Source organism: Parambassis ranga, chromosome 15, assembly GCF_900634625.1.
Source record: "Parambassis ranga chromosome 15, fParRan2.1, whole genome shotgun sequence".
In the NCBI taxonomy this organism is placed as follows: domain Eukaryota; kingdom Metazoa; phylum Chordata; class Actinopteri; family Ambassidae; genus Parambassis; species Parambassis ranga.
In genome coordinates this window covers 8,428,937-8,445,266 of record NC_041035.1, presented here as the reverse complement: position 1 = coordinate 8,445,266, position 16,330 = coordinate 8,428,937, and the positions used below count along the sequence as shown (strand labels likewise).

General features: G+C 39.0%; 1 long non-coding RNA gene across 1 annotated transcript in view; it reads right to left on the bottom strand.

Moving 5' to 3' along the window:
* Positions 1 to 1,665: 1,665 nt before the first annotated feature.
* Positions 1,666 to 16,330, bottom strand: part of LOC114447209 (uncharacterized) — a 46,068-nt gene continuing 31,403 nt past the window's right edge. The window contains exons 3-4 of the long non-coding RNA XR_003671819.1: positions 9,449 to 9,546; positions 1,666 to 2,872 (exon numbers count right to left, since the gene is read on the bottom strand). This is a non-coding gene — a long non-coding RNA (uncharacterized LOC114447209). The remainder of the gene's footprint in view (positions 2,873 to 9,448; positions 9,547 to 16,330) is intronic.

Here is a 16,330-nt window from a genome sequence, read left to right as displayed (position 1 = left end):
ACAAAGAAAAACAGTTCCACTCTGAGACATCCAGGTGCCACAGAGCACAGGAAGCACCTCTTCAAGACTCTCACACACATATCCTCACTCTCACACACATATCCTCACTCTCTCACACATATATCCTCACACACACACACATATCCTCACTCACACACACACATATCCTCACTCTCTCACACATATATCCTCACTCACACACACACACATATCCTCACTCTCTCACACATATATCCTCACTCTCACACACATATATCCTCACTCACACACACACATATCCTCACTCACTCACACACATATATCCTCACTCTCACACACACACATCCTCACTCACACACACACACATATCCTCACTCTCTCACACATATATCCTCACTCTCACACACATATATCCTCACTCTCACACAATGGATATGTTAACCAATGACTTATGTCTTGTACGGCCACTCATACTTAAACAGAGGTGGCGGTTCTCAGTCAGGTTTACTCTTAAATGTTTCCACTCATTTTGATATCTGTCTTTGTTGGATGGGAATAATTGCATTTTTTTCCCTTATGTAAACAGGCTAGCTGTTCATGTGTAGTCAGCAAGCAATTCAGTTAACATAATAAATAGCAGTGTCAACTATGCTTCTGTTAGTTTTAAACTGAGAGGAAGCAGAAAAATAATTCTGATTACCCATAATTACATGTAACTAAACACAGTTACTCATATTTACGTGCACATTAACCCTTCCTATAGTTTATTGTGTAATAGATCAGTGGATCAGTAACACATCTTTCAGCTGGAGATCTTCTTCAACTGTTTGCTGGACTGGAATAAACTGACGACGTGCGATGACATTTATGCAGCTGCTGGTGTGTGGCCTGACCTGTTCAAAATGTCAAAATTTAACCCACCTTTCCTGGTTTCTACAACTGACACACACACATCGACTGTAATCTTGTTTTAGATCACCAGATCAAACACAGGCCGTGGCAGAACTACACAACAGCACCGGGCTGCACAGTCTGACTCATTTAATGGCATTTGTGGGTATCTGATAGTCATCTGTATTTACCTGGGCTGATGAAACTTTTATTTCTTTGATGTACTTTTGTATTTTAATAACTTCTGATCACAAAAAATCTCTAGACCAAACTCTGGACCAATTTACAGACGTTTTCCTTTAGGAGCTAATATTTAAAGTATTCTCTTTACAGTTTAGACGCATTAATTTCAGCTGATTAACCACATATGTGACGACATTGTATTTTCAAGACATAAAACCACACTGAATTACACAGCATACACACTGTTATCTCGCCTCTGCTTTGACCCTCTTCAATCACAGTGTCTGATTAACATGTGTAATTATCCAATATCAACACATGGTCATAAACTTTTCAGGTTGTGATTTCATCTCACAATGCACCATCTGCACCCCCGGCCACCAATCCACTAAAAGGTAAAAGGTGAAATATCCACCGGCCAAAAAAAAAAGTAAAGTTTAAAGCAGCTGTTTAGTTACTTTAATGGAAAATAAATGCATAATATGGAAAAATAACTGTTGTCTAAACAGTGTTGAATCATGATATGAATCCATGACAGTGAACGGCAAAGATGTCAATCTAAACACAAACTGTCTTCTCCTTCAAACATACAAACACCAAGCAGACACCTTCTCAGTTTAAAGAGGTTTTATTGGTGGATTGTCATATTTTACAGAAAGGATTCACTTCTGCTAAAGTCCCAAAAAAGAAGCCTGCTAAGCTTTATAGGCACCGAGTATTATCTGCCCTCCCCTTCTCTCTCTCCCTGAGTCACTCTGTCTTGCTCTCTTTCACACGCACTCTTTCCTGTTCAGTCTTTGTCCTGCTGGTTCACACGCTGTCTTTCAACTACACACACACACAGAGAGAGAGAGAGAGAGAGAGAGAGAGAGAGAGTCTGCCTTTATTTCAGCATCTTTTTCCTCTCCTCTTGATCTCTGCTCAGTTACATATAAAAACCTCTCCCTCATATCCAAGGTGCTGATTTACATTTTCCCCTGAATAACACAAAGTTTTCTCTCTTACATCAGATCAGCTGTCACCTGACCACTTTATATTTCTAACACAAAACTCACTCACAAAACGTGAGCTCATGAAGTACAGAGCACTGTGACACTACAAGGCTGACCCAAAAAAGTAAAGCAAACTTATTTTAAACATGGCAGCTGCAGTTGTTATACAGCACCAGCCTGTGCAGTAGGAATAATGATGTGGCATTGCCTCCTGCTCTCTAATGCTGAAACTAACCCTAAACAGACATAATCAGTGGATTTTCATGCAAATATAATAAATGTAAAGAAGACTTTTTGGGTACAGTCCGTGTAAATATATCGTCAAATAAATGACACAGGGAGTCAATCATCACTGTTGCCCATTTGAAGACTGTTTCCACTGCTAGTTTTGTTGTTAATTATGTATATAAAAGGTGCAATACAACTAACTCCAGTGGGATGGTTTTACTGGTGTTTTACCAGCTGTGTCCACCACAAGTCAGGATTTCAACATCAACTGCATGACTTTATTGGGTGGGGACAAAACATCCCTCAAGCAGGAAATCAAACCCAAAAAACCTCAACACCTGGACAATCAACGGCCATTTCAAACTTCCTGCAGGTGATTTATGGACATCTGGTGCCATGTAACAATAAATATTACTAGCAGGCCCTTCAAACTTCTGGAATTAGTTCTTCCTTTCAACATTCAAGCAAATTATTCCCCAAAGCAACTCCAAGAATCAGCAGCTGCAGACCACAGAACCACATACCTCTCCCCATCAGTGCCTGTGGTCACCGGGCTGCCCGCCTCCTGATGGTGATGTCATGACTCAGCAACATTTCAGCTGGAACAGAACCAGACAAAAACGTTAGGATGCAGGAAACAGCATAAAACCACTTACCTTTACCTTTACCTTTACAAAAATGACGATATGACACTGAATGCATTAATAGACCTGATGACGACAAAATATAACCTTTAATTGTTCATAGTTATAAATGTGCCCATGTGCATTACTATTTAAAAATGGAAACATAACAGCGTAGATACAAAGAAGTGATTTCCTGCGTGAGGTAATGCTCAGTCGAGATGTGTTCATGTCATGTATCAAAATCTGGAGCATGTTATCAGTTTGACACTTTGTCAGATACATGCCTGTTGGCTTAAGAGTTCTGCTTCTTTTCTAATAACCTTGGGGAATTTTTCTGTAAATGAATCAGCATGTATTTCCTCTGGAGACAGAGGTGAGAACATGTCCTCTGCACTTTAATACTCAGAGCTGATAAAATGCGGACAAACCCATCTGACAGTTCAGCACAGTGTGTTGAGCTTGTATAAGACACAGAGACCCAGTTTTCTGTCTCACGGGGCTGCACTCTGCTCTGCACTTTTCTGGTGAAGGGGTAAAGTCTGAGAGGAAGGCCTGCAGGGTGGAGGTGCACGCTTTATGGGCACTCCCTTCTAGAAACAACAGCAGAGACCTATTTTTCAAGGTATATAATAGAGAGAGAGAGAGAGTGATAGTAGTACATTACTTCATGGATTTATTATAAAGTCTGACAAAAGTTCAGATCAGATCATATAAATATGATAAAATAACACCTGCCAAATATTCAAAATATCAGTCCTCATGGTGCTTTTTTGCCCCACAGTTTTTGTTGCATGAAGTGCCTTTAGTTTAGGAGACTCAACTTTTTTCTAATTGTAATACACTTCAGTGCACATACAGTGCATAATTACTGCCTTTACAAACAGAAATACAAGTCTAGACAAAAAGCAACTGGGCAAATGTAGGTATGTTATTTCTCTCCAGACGTCACTGCTGCCTCCTGCTCTCATTCCAGATGCTGTGGACGCTCTCTGCTGCAGACTGACAGGACACACACACACACACACAAACACACACACACACTGACGAAAACAAAGGAAACATCAGGCTGTGATTTTGACTAAAAATACACACTAAGTTTCAATCCAGAGATCATCTTCTCGCTCTTATTAACTCAGTGTGTTCTTTCTATTTCTCCTTAAACATGTTTTCATTTCTTAAAGCTGCATTAACTGTTTTTTTTTCTCTACACCACACACACATGAAACACTTCACTATCATGATAGTTATTCTAAATAATAGTTTGCTCTGGATGCAGTGAAATGTTTCAGCCCTGTAAACTCCTTTTTGTATTTTTCACTAATTGTCATGATTTTGATTTTAGAGCTGCCAAAATAAATACGTGTGTGCTATTATTAGAGTAAGGTTAAACAGGGCCAGGCTCCATTAAAGTTCCCGAAACTTAGGGTCTCTTTGATTTGACCACACTTTGCTTAGTCATGCTGGACCCCGTCTGCTCAGTCTAAACAGATTAAAGTAAAGTATGGGCTCTGTCTTGGTGGTAGGACAGAAAAGTTTTGTACAGTTTTGGCAGCACTACAGACAGCAGGACCTCCTCGCCTGAGCTTAGTGCATCAGTGGGAAAGATGAAAGTCAGGTCAGACATTTACACTTCATGAAATGTTTATTATTAACTCCATCGTGGTAACAGAATAATGGTAATAATGTTCATTCTATGTATAAATGGTGACCATGTGCCTTCACTTTCCTGCAAACACTGTAGCATTTAAAATGCAGATTTTATTTGAGATTGTGGTTACTTTCCAGCACAGCTTGTAATAACTATGACTAAATAAAATGAACTATTCAAAACTAAAGAGAAAACAAGCAGCAACCTACAGGGTGAGAAATAAGACCCATAAGGCTGCCTCCAAAAGTGACTTCCATGTTATTTACAGCAGAAATAAACACATTTACAGCCAGATACTAATACATTACGCATAAGTAAAGGGAATTCATAATTATGCACAATTAAGTTTTATTTTTAGAAGGTTAGTTGTAAACCTGGGAGTGAGATCATAATGGGTTTGTGCATCTTTGCGTACAGTCCAGGGAGAAGACTGCAAAAAGGCTGCGTTCACATTACAAGTCACAATTTGGATTTCAATGGGTCAAAAACAGACAAAACCTGATTAGTTGACGAGACAGTAACACATGAACACACACATACATTGTACACACCCATCAGTAAGACAGCTCTCTCCATAGATGGATGTCTTTAGGCATCTTAAAGTACCACAGGTGGATACTGTGATTAAAGAGCTTGTAAGAAGTGCAACAAGACAAATTACAGTCTTCCATTTATAACCCAGCCTCTCTCCTCACACCTTTTACACCAAGCACAGGTCGGACAGCTTGAAATTTCTCAGCTTCGGTGAGGCTGTTAATCATTCAAGAGCTAAGGAGATAAATTAGCTGGCTGGCCTTTTTAAGTGGAGCACCACTTAGTTTCAGACTCAATATCACTGTAATAATATGTTTCGATTCCGCTATGAGTGGCTTTTCAGTGCTAATATTATGGTCAACAAGCACCAAAATGAGGTCAAGTATGTCTGCTGATCTATGCTGAGCTTCAACAATCACAGCAACACAATGAGTTTCCCCAAAGTAAACAGTGCCATGAAAAACAAGATAAAATGATGTGAAAGCCCATTCACTACAGTCATCTATACTCCCTGGACAATGACGTATGACTATAATGAATAATTTACTGAATGGACAGGACCAGATTAACCAGTCTGATGGATGACTTTGCTTCATCTTCCCTCTTTGATAAAGTGGATCTGCATTTAGCTCTCTCAAAGCTGGAAAACTGAGCAGGACTCGGTTTAGATGTTTCACAGCATCTCATCTCTGCATGTGTCTGCTCCATGTAAAAAAAAGAGTAAGGTTGATCTAAGGGAAAATATAGCTGTGCCTCTAGTGTTTTATGTTTGTAAGTGAACAAACAAAAAAAAAACAAAATTAGGCCAGTGTGACAGAGGAGTGATAAACAACTGTCAGAGTGCATTTATGTCTTTATGAGATTAAGGATGATTAGACGTAAAGACACTTACGTCATACAAGGTATGAAATGACACTGCAAAACAACAAATGTGTAACAATAATAATAATGCATGACATTACTTACTAATGGAATTAGTAATTCTCCTCATCTCATGATAATCTAATTGTGTAACAGCTCCTTTTTGCTCATTTATTACATGCACCAGTGAGTGCTGGTACAAATTGCAGACTGGGTAAAGATCAGGGGTTATGCCATGGGATTTCTCTCCTGAATCAGTCTATTCATTACTGGTGAAAGGAGAGGGACCACTTTGATGGATTAGCCTGTGTATTGTCTCGTTGTCCTTTTTGATGGAGTGGAAACCTGCATCAGTGTTGAGCAGGTTTAAGACAACTTAACAGCAGCTGTATGTATTGGCTGAAGATCAAAGGTGATGATGAGGGACATCTGTGATGGATAAATCATCCCCCTGACACAACACTACCTTCAGTCTGTGGCTGGCAATAAATCTGTGGTTCAACGCAAACAGTTCTTTAGCAAAATAATAAATAAATAATCAAACATATTACTTCACTTTTTCTTATTGAAGGCCAGTTAATGACAGGAGAAACTGTAAAGGATTCATGCCTGTTTTTATAAACAGAAAGTGAATTTATCACAATTTACATATGATTTATTAACCATAATTTAATGTCCATAATCCACAATCCATGCCAGCATGACTTGAAATATCTTCACTGGACAAGCATTTACAATTTTTCTTTCTTTTTTTTGCAGATACGCTTTCAGAGCTTACAGAAGCCCATCTTAATAACATGCACATCAAAACAAATCAACATTAAAGTTGACTTACTGAACTATTGCGATCAAATGAAGAAAGAGCCGTCTACAGCAGCACAGACAAACCACACTTAACACTGTGTGTTCAGAGCTTTGAAAACAACGACTCATTTCTAAAAGCTTATTTTTCATTGTTGACAAACTGTAATTAAAAAGACATAAGGCTGTGGGCAGTTAAAAAAAATTTAAAAACTATGTCATCTCTCAACATGTAAGTGCTGTTGATTGCTGACAGTGAACAGGCAGGAGGGTGGGTGTTGTAATCTCGAGTCGCATATTCCTCATGTTAATCAGAAAAAGTTTGGAGCAGGAAAAGTCCTAATTCAGAGTCTGTAAATGAATGCAGCTACACTATACTGAGGTGGAGTCAGAGTGATTGATTTATTTTCTGCTAGACTTCTCTATCTGCTCTTTTATTACACAACAGGAGTTGCTGACGGCAGAGATGGACATAGAGATAAGATGGCTCAGGCAAAGAGAGACCAAAACAGAGGAAGAGTGTGGACATTTACCACAAATTGTCATCTGCTTTAGCACGTACACACACACAGCTGTCAAAACAAGTCCAGAAACTGCACAAGACTTTAGACAAAGACGGTTACCATGTGCTGCTTAAGAGTAATGTTGCAGACATTATCCTTTGAGGAGAGAAGTAAATTCCTGAAAAAAGATAAATTCACTAATTTCAGAGTGAAGATCAACGAGTTGAAAGTCAGAGTGAGGGGGGGGGCACATTGTGGTAAAACCTCCAGGAAGTGAGTGTAAGACAATGTAATGCCCTCTTAAGTGATGGAAACATAACTGTTTCCACTCACATTCTCTCTTTTTCACACACACACACACACACACACACACACACACACACACACACACACACACACACACAACCAGGCTGCAACTGCTGTCACGCACCTCCACTGCAAACAGTCAGTTCATTAAATTATGAGGTTGTCAGACAAAACAAAGGTCAGCAGTCAGTTTTCAATTTAAAGGGGTAAAACCACAGTAGCAACCAAACCCCAGGGGTCTGCACCCCACTAAAACCCCCATTACATCATTATTAAGTATTGTTATTACACACAAAAACCTGCAAACAATGACAAATGTAATCTTTTCTGTTGTGACTCTTGTAGACAATTATGAGAGTGTCAAGAGTAGCAGAAGGAAACACTACTACTAATTAAAAACAGATCAACACTAATACGGAAATATATTAGCCCATCCTCATCAGGAAGAGAAATGCGTCATAACTATGCGCCCTCGTGTGGCTGTGTAAATAAAGGGCATGAAAAATCTGCCAGTCAGAACGCATCAACACGGTCATCAGCAAACAGTCTCCTGTGTCACATTTACAATCACAAAACAGCAGCAGCAGCACCAGTGTCTCCAGCTGGCTGTCTGCAGCTCAAGCCGATCATTCAGTGGCTTTATTTACACGGCCACAGCGACACCATGGCTGCTGAACCCCCAGTAAATTTAACCTGAAAGTAAAAGACAATGAGCCTATTACATTTGACTAGGTGCTCCAGCAAGTGTCTTCACAGACAGACACACAAACTGTTGAACAACTTGAGCAGACTTAAATAAGCATGAGACCTGTTAGACACTTACTGGTCAGCCAAAAAACAGAGAGATAATCAGATTTAGGAGACATCAAGTTGCACCATCCACACATAAAACTGCATGTATTGGATTATTTGTCTTGATATTTACAAGATATAAATGCACCTATGAAGCTCCAAAGTCTGCACTCCCACTCATACTCTCAGCACTATAATGTACAAACTTCCATGGCGAGACATTTTCACACCATCTGACGCCATGACATTTACAACATTGATCAATTGGCCTTTGATAAATGGAAGGACTCCACTTCAGCTAATTAATCTGAGCTGCAGCTGCGGCACTTGCCATCTGTCAAGCAGCATTAGAAAAATACGCTGCAGTGAGATGTTTGGATTGTTTGTTTGCAGGGCTGAGTTCATGGTTCTGATGAGAATATAGATTAGTAATAGGACTGATCAGAGACCAGGTGATACAGTGTGCAGGAAGAGATGTTCATGCTCCAATTCTTAATTTTCTAATGTCATATATCTGATCTACGCTGCAGTTGCTCTAGTTTGTCAGAAACACAGAAACACTGTGCGTCTGTATCAGTCTCTGCACACGTCTGACTTTGTTGGGGGACTTTTAATGTCTCTGCACTGGTGACAATGTTGACAAGAAGTCCCGTTTGGTTTAGTATTGTAGGTCTTTCTCATCCTTTTGAAAGTAGCATCATAAGATCACCTGGAGGAAATTTCTTAAAATTTCACATACATATATTCAGTTAATCACAAGAAAGGACTTAAGTGATCCAAAATTGCATGATGACACAAAGCTGCAATGGGTCCATTTTAGATGCAATAAGGTGACCATAAGATGCAAAATATATCTGTAAATGCAACTAGTAATTTTCATTACAATGCATTATAGCTAAATGAGACTCAAAATGATGTTGGAAAAATATATGGGAGAAATTTGAAGGGAAATTATCAGCTTTCAGTAAAATAAGGTGTGAGACAGGCCTAAGAACAACTTTTACACATACGTACAAGTCTGAATGACAGCAGCATAATCCTATCCCTGTGAAGACAGCAACAACAATCCACTGATCAGACAGTACAGTACATATAAACTCCTACTTTGCAGAGGTGATTTCCCCACCGCTCATTAGGAAGGGTGGATGTGGTGGAAACCAGCCTGATAGTCCTGCGCTGCGATGCTTTCTGATTCCTGTGCCCTGCAAAACAAAGAAAAAAATCCCCATTTTAAAAACCACAAACAAAATCAGAGTCCTGAAAATGTAATGTTTCAAAACAAGCAGATAAATAGAGGCAGATAAAGTGTCGCAAATATTGCCTCAGTCACGCTGATCATATTGTATCATTCAGCACATACTGTAGGTGTCATTCCACAGCTGCCTTTTGTTTTAAAATAAACAAAATTTATCCAGGAAACTGAAAACCCTGGAGTGAATACTGACATTTCTAATGGTTTCAAATAAAAGATCGATAAGAACTCTTTATTTAGTGCTACAATTTACTATATTATATGATATCACACTCCTTTCGGGTGACTCATAAATGTCTCTCTATGAATGGTGCAACGTGTGGAGGCACATGCAGCACCCGGTTACTGTGAAATATCCGTTTCTGTTCGGAAAGAGCTGCATTCATCGTTCACGTGTGCACGAACCGCTGCTAAAAATAACAAAACACTCCGGCTAAAAACATTTACATACACACTTTCTCTGGGAAAACGAATCTGATCCTTCGACTGCATTAAATATTCTGTTTGTACAGAGAGGCCAACTTTCTCACATGTTAACCACTGAAGGATGCTGGATGAGTGGGCTTACAACTTGTTGTATGATCATATGTAACACACATGTTTTATGGAGCATCCCTTTGTTCAACTACACCGATCCATTAAATCTGTGATTTTCAACAGAACATGTATCCAAATAAACAGACTATTGCTGTATGAACACTCTCACTGGGCTCCCACATCTCCTCCACTATGACAGGAGCAGCACAAGGTGGGACTCATCTCAAATGGCGACAAAACTGCCTAAAGAGATGAAGCGCAGTGACTGACTGACTGTGTGGTGGTGTGCTAATAACAGCTGATCATCAAAAAGACAAAGGAGCTCATTATAAACTAGAAGAAGCTCCAGATGCCTGAAATAGGGTGAGAGGAAGTGGAGAGGTTTCCAGCTTTAAGTTCCTGGGCATCCATGTCAGTGAGGGCCTCAAGTAGACCGTTAACAACAACAACCCACTATGGAAACTGTTCAGCAGCCGACAGACACTACATGATCAGGTGTCAATTACTGTGGACTGCTATCATAAAGCATTTACTGTGTAAAATGGTTCACATTTAATTTAACCTCCTTGCTTTTAAATATGCTTTACAGTCATGAACTCTGGTTTTAGAGTCAGGGTCACCAAGTGCTCAGATTTTCTCACTCATCATCCACATGTGTTTTTGAAACATGAGGCAATGTCTGAAAAGCATCCCACACACAGCAGACAGATGCAAAGAGCCTTTCGTGTGGGCAGAGTTTTGACTAAACATGAATGTCTGTGTGTGTGTGTGTGTGTGTGAAATAGAGAGAAGGTAAAAGATCTGTTGTGGGTGGTCAACTTTTAATCTCCCTCATCTTATTTTTAAAAACTTATTTAAATTCCTGTCAGTGTTATAATTAACTTTTCCTCCTCTGTTTCCAGCGTGCACCTTGATTCTTGTGCGGCTGCAGTTTTTCTTTAAGGATTCATACTAAAACTAATGCTGTATTGATCAAAAAATTACATTGCTGCAAAATAAAACATATTCAAAATATGTCTGTGCATGTTGTCGTCCCCATTAAATCTTGTATGTTCTTGTAGCAGTAAAATCCACCTTCCTGTTTATTACGTGTCTCCTCTGCATGTTTATTTTTTAGCACAGAAGAAAAAAAACCCAGTGTTCTTCCTGTCTTATATACTCACTCTCTCCCATTGGTTTTTGTGCCATGCTGTTGCAAACAGACTGTCAGGTAATAAAACATCTATTGTGCACACACACCCGGCTGCATGTCACACATCCCAAGTCATTACACTGTATCGATCTCAAGACGACAGAAATACAAATTATACAAATCAGGACTTATTGGTTCTTTTGCTAAAACTGTCAATGCACATAGCTCACGGTTACTTGTGTTCAGTGTATATGTGCCCTTAAGATGTACATTTTTAAATGGTATTACAAATATTTTCACATAGTAAAAAGATGCCTTTAAGCTGAAACTCTTCATGCTCATGCTCTCCACACCCACATGTAAAATCTTCTGTATTACACAAATGTCACTGTGGTTTAACCGAGAGCTAAAGCAACACCAGAATTCTCATCTCCACTCTTCACATGGAAGGTGAACCAACAGGTTAAACCACGGCCGGAGTGTTGAGCCAGGGCTAACCATACAGACTGAAAGCAGTTTAAATACAGACACAGGATAATTGATGGTACGTTAGTGTCAGCTCTGTGTCCCTGCCACTGTACACAGAGGCTACAGAGACTATGGTGTGTCACAAATGTGTTGTTCACAGAAGAATATGGCGTGTAAAATATGCAGTAAGAGTTTAATAATTAAAAAACAAGCTCTCACATGAAAACAATCAATGTGAAAATGAAAGTGAAGTGCCGTTTGTGACAGGTCATGAAGTGCTTTAAAAAAGTAACATTTCCAGTGAGGGACCAAACCAGCCTCCTGGGAAACATCTGCTTTATGTGCATGCACTGTTCACTAGACTTATGACCAGACTCAGCAACACGTGTGTTATCTGGCCATCTGACAATATCTGGACATTCTGTCATTTCTGGGCTAGTATCGACTAATACTAATATCAAATAAATACAATACAATGCACACAAGCTTCATATTTCCAGGCCTTTCCCGCTTGTTGTTATATAATCATGTAAATAAAAGAATAAATGTCCTTTTATTTCTGATTGTATAAATAGCTGTTTGTGGAGATATTTCCATGCACACAATAAACATCAAATGTCACACTACACAAAGAATGCTTCCTTTGGGACTTACTGTTAATTAAACATGTACCATAAACGTCACGTCAGAGCTGGTTAAAACAGAGCTGAGTTAAACCTGCTTTTAGATTGATAATTTTAGATAATTAAAATTTGCTGTCCTACAAATGAATCCTTTATTAACCATGATATGTTTCCCTTTAGTTCATCCTGTAATCCTAATCTAATCTCATCCATGAAACTCAAGATTATACAAGAAATGCATATACTCCAAACCCCCAAGATGCACAGTCAGTGATGTGATGAGTGGTTCTAATCTAGACACATGCTTTGATAGAACTTTTTCTAAGGTACATTGTGCGTCTGTGTTTATGTGTGTGTGCTGAAGCCTCCTGTAAAAATAGCATGCTGGCTGGTAAACAAAGCGGCTTCAAAAAGGAAGTGAGAGGTTTAATATCAGTGAGTGGCTGAGGCGAGGAGTACAGGGAAAATCCAGAATCAATATACTTCAGTTCTCAGTATGCAATTTACAGTCAGAAGTATATTTACATTTCAGCTGAGGTGCCTGTACAGGTCACAGCAATGATTCCTACAAACAAAGACCTTCAATGGAGAGTGAGCAGTGATGAGCACAGTCAAAGATTCCAGGGAAACTGGACCATCTCTGAGCTGATAATGTCTTTGTTTACACCTGCTGCTGCCAACAATATTATCTTTACTGAACTCTGGACCCAAATGGAAACATCAAAAAAGCTGATCACACAGAATAAACTGAACACACGGGCAAAATAGTGCAGCAGCAAATTATGTAAGATATATGTGTCAACATATAGAAGCTGATCTGACACCATGAGCTTTCAGTGTCTTTGGTGTATGTCGGCATGTCAAAAAACGCTGGTACTTTATAAGGACAAAACTGCACCTCTCATACTGGACAGAGATCCAACTGAGAACAACAATAAAATCAACATTCATACTTGGGTCAAATGACTTCAGTAGATAGCTATAATCACAGCAGTAATGTCTAAAGTCTAGTCCCTTGTGATGCTGATGCATAAAGAGGTTCAACCTCATAAATTAACGAAGCACTGGAACAGATAAAAAAGCAATTACTGTTACAGAGCAGGTCACCATGCTGCTGTTTACCGACACCGTTTTCTTATTTATTTGTGTCAGTGATCGTCCTGCCTGTTCCACAGACTTTAATGTGCCTCACTGTTCTGCATCTGAGGCGGCAGAGTGGGAGATTTTGCTGTGCCCCTAGCAGAGGAGGACAAAATCAAATGCTGCGTGAAGGTTTGGCTCAGTGATGTCAATATGAATGCAGAGACAGAGTGCTGCTTGCAATGGCAGCACACAGGGAATCATCATAGTTACGTCCTACAGCACAAACACAGCACACAACCCTGCAGGAGGGACACAGAGCTTTAACACTTTGAAATTCAATGTATTTCCACCATCATACTATAAATAGAAAAGTGGAAATGACACGTTAGAGAACCAATTTAAACAGGCAGTTTAAATATAAATATTAGATCCTGTCATTATACTTAGTTTAATGTAAATGCATAAAAAGAGAGAAGAATATTGACCTAATTATGGGAAATATTGAACAGATGTAAGGAATTTCAGAGATGTAAGATCTCACACCAGGAAGAGAGAAAAAAACAGCAAATGTATGAAATGTATGGAAGCATGTGTATGTTTTACCCAACAGGTAGCATATAATCGGGCAGTGAGTGTAGTGAGACTTCATGTGAATAAAACAATATATATATATATAACAAATCACAATGACTCGCGGCTTATTTTCTGATACACAAACACCATGCTGCTGCAACAGACTGAACCAAACCCAAAGTCACGAGTCAAAACGAGGCTCCGATGTCCACTGAGCTTTGACAGGCAGAACAACGGGCTGCTGTAGTTTTCATATCAGTACAGTTCCTCTGAAAAAAGCATGTGAACATCGGACTAACAAGTGGAAACTGCAAGACTGAGCATGCATGGTCGGATTCTAATATTGTAAACAAGAGGTGAAATCCAGATACAACAACATGATAAAAATCTGCATGTGTGTCATTTGAATTCTCATTTTCAAGAAACTGATCTTGTCCAAAAACACTGTCATCGTTTGACACAGATATTCCAACGCCCCTGACATATTTATACTTTACAAAGAAAGAAATTTTAATTAAATTATAAACAGGAGATCAGAGAGTGTTGTCTGTATCAACACTAATGCAGTGTTTTTCTTCGGATGTGAAGTGCAAAAACAGGAGCATAAATAAAACTTTTTTTCACAATTTATTTCTGTCACACTTTGCTGGCTGAAAACATTATGAAGACAGGGAACTATAATAGATGCTGTTATACAAAACAACATGGGTTGCATAAAGGGTAATTGGTTACACAACTACACAAAGTAGTTGTAGTTTAGTTGAATCTATGCTTGACAAACTGTCAGCTGACTGCAGATCAGCCTGTAAGGTGTTGTTAGGTGGGCGTGATGTCAAACAAGCTACCATTTATTTATTTTTTTATTTTAGATACTTTAGTAATCCCAGAGGGAAATTGTTTAAGGCTGCTGCCAAGCAGTGTCATACAAAAAACGATTCGTCAGTCTGACCCCTGGGTTCAGTCAGGTCACACTACTGATCCAGGGCTATAAGGAGTTAAACTGTAAGACTATTTAGGAGCCTGTACTTTCTAATCTTTACTATTTTAACTACAGTTAGATTGGGATAGTTTCTGCACCTAAAATTTTATACAAATATATATATACAATATTTTTGAAGTGCCAGAAAGCAAACAAGATCAAGACAATAATACAATCTAAATGTATATAATATAAAAATGCCATGTTTTATTCCCAGCAGCTGTGCCACCCCTGTGCTTTGTTGACATTATCATTTCCTGCTTTTGTGGGGTCCGGTGTAGCACCCTTGTGTCTGTGCTGCCTGTGTGTCTGACTTTATCACAGCCAAATACACAGAAAAGTGGTAAGCCCTCCCTCTGCCACAGACATCACATTGTATGAAGGTGATAATATGGAAATGAGCAGCAGACTTCTGAGACATAGTTCAAAAGCATGTATGCTTTCTGAGCTGCTGCAGCAGAGGGTAATATGAAGTCACATTTCACTGAACATAAATTAAAATCTGATACTTAAAATACAGAGTAAACAACATGCTGGTGAAGTAAAAAAAAAAAAACAGGCCTGCATCACTTAGTTCCTGAAAAGTTGACTTCTGGGAAATGTGAGGCTTTTAAAGTGACCTCAACACCTGTGTTACAGTAAGACACTGAGTCTTTACAGTAGGTGCTGTGATGCCACTGATTATCTTAAACAAAGCATGAAATCTTACCATGTGCCTCAAACAACGATAAACAGTGTCCGATTTGAATGTGCAAATGTCAGCCAGGGTTGACGAAGAGCAGTGAGAAGAAGGAACAAGAGCTTTCACACATCCATGTGCATGCAAAACAGTACACAGTGCTGTACACACACACACACATTACAACACATATCAAAAACTAAAAGAATGCATTTAGCATGATTGTTAACAATTATAACCCACTAACTCACTTTAAACCAGAATAGCAATTTCACATTTATATAAATGGTGTAACAAGTTATATAAATATTGCTGTGTGAGAACTTCATTTTGAAAAAGTTTAGCTAAATAACCAAATATTTAAATAAAAAAAAAGCAGCAGGTCAGACCTGGTAGTAGGAATATGCATCTGTGCTACTCTCACTTATTGTGTCCATCAATTTAATTTAAGACCAACAAATACACACACACACCAAAACAGAAGTTTATACAGTCATACTGTAGCAGACCTCTACTAGTGATGTTCTAGTAGAGGTGATATTATCACAAGTAAGACATACAACACGTGTGGCACACACACTATACACACTAACAAAAAGTCACATAGGGTCATAACACACTGTATGTCACCCACTCAAAGAGGACTATTCACAGTGAGTC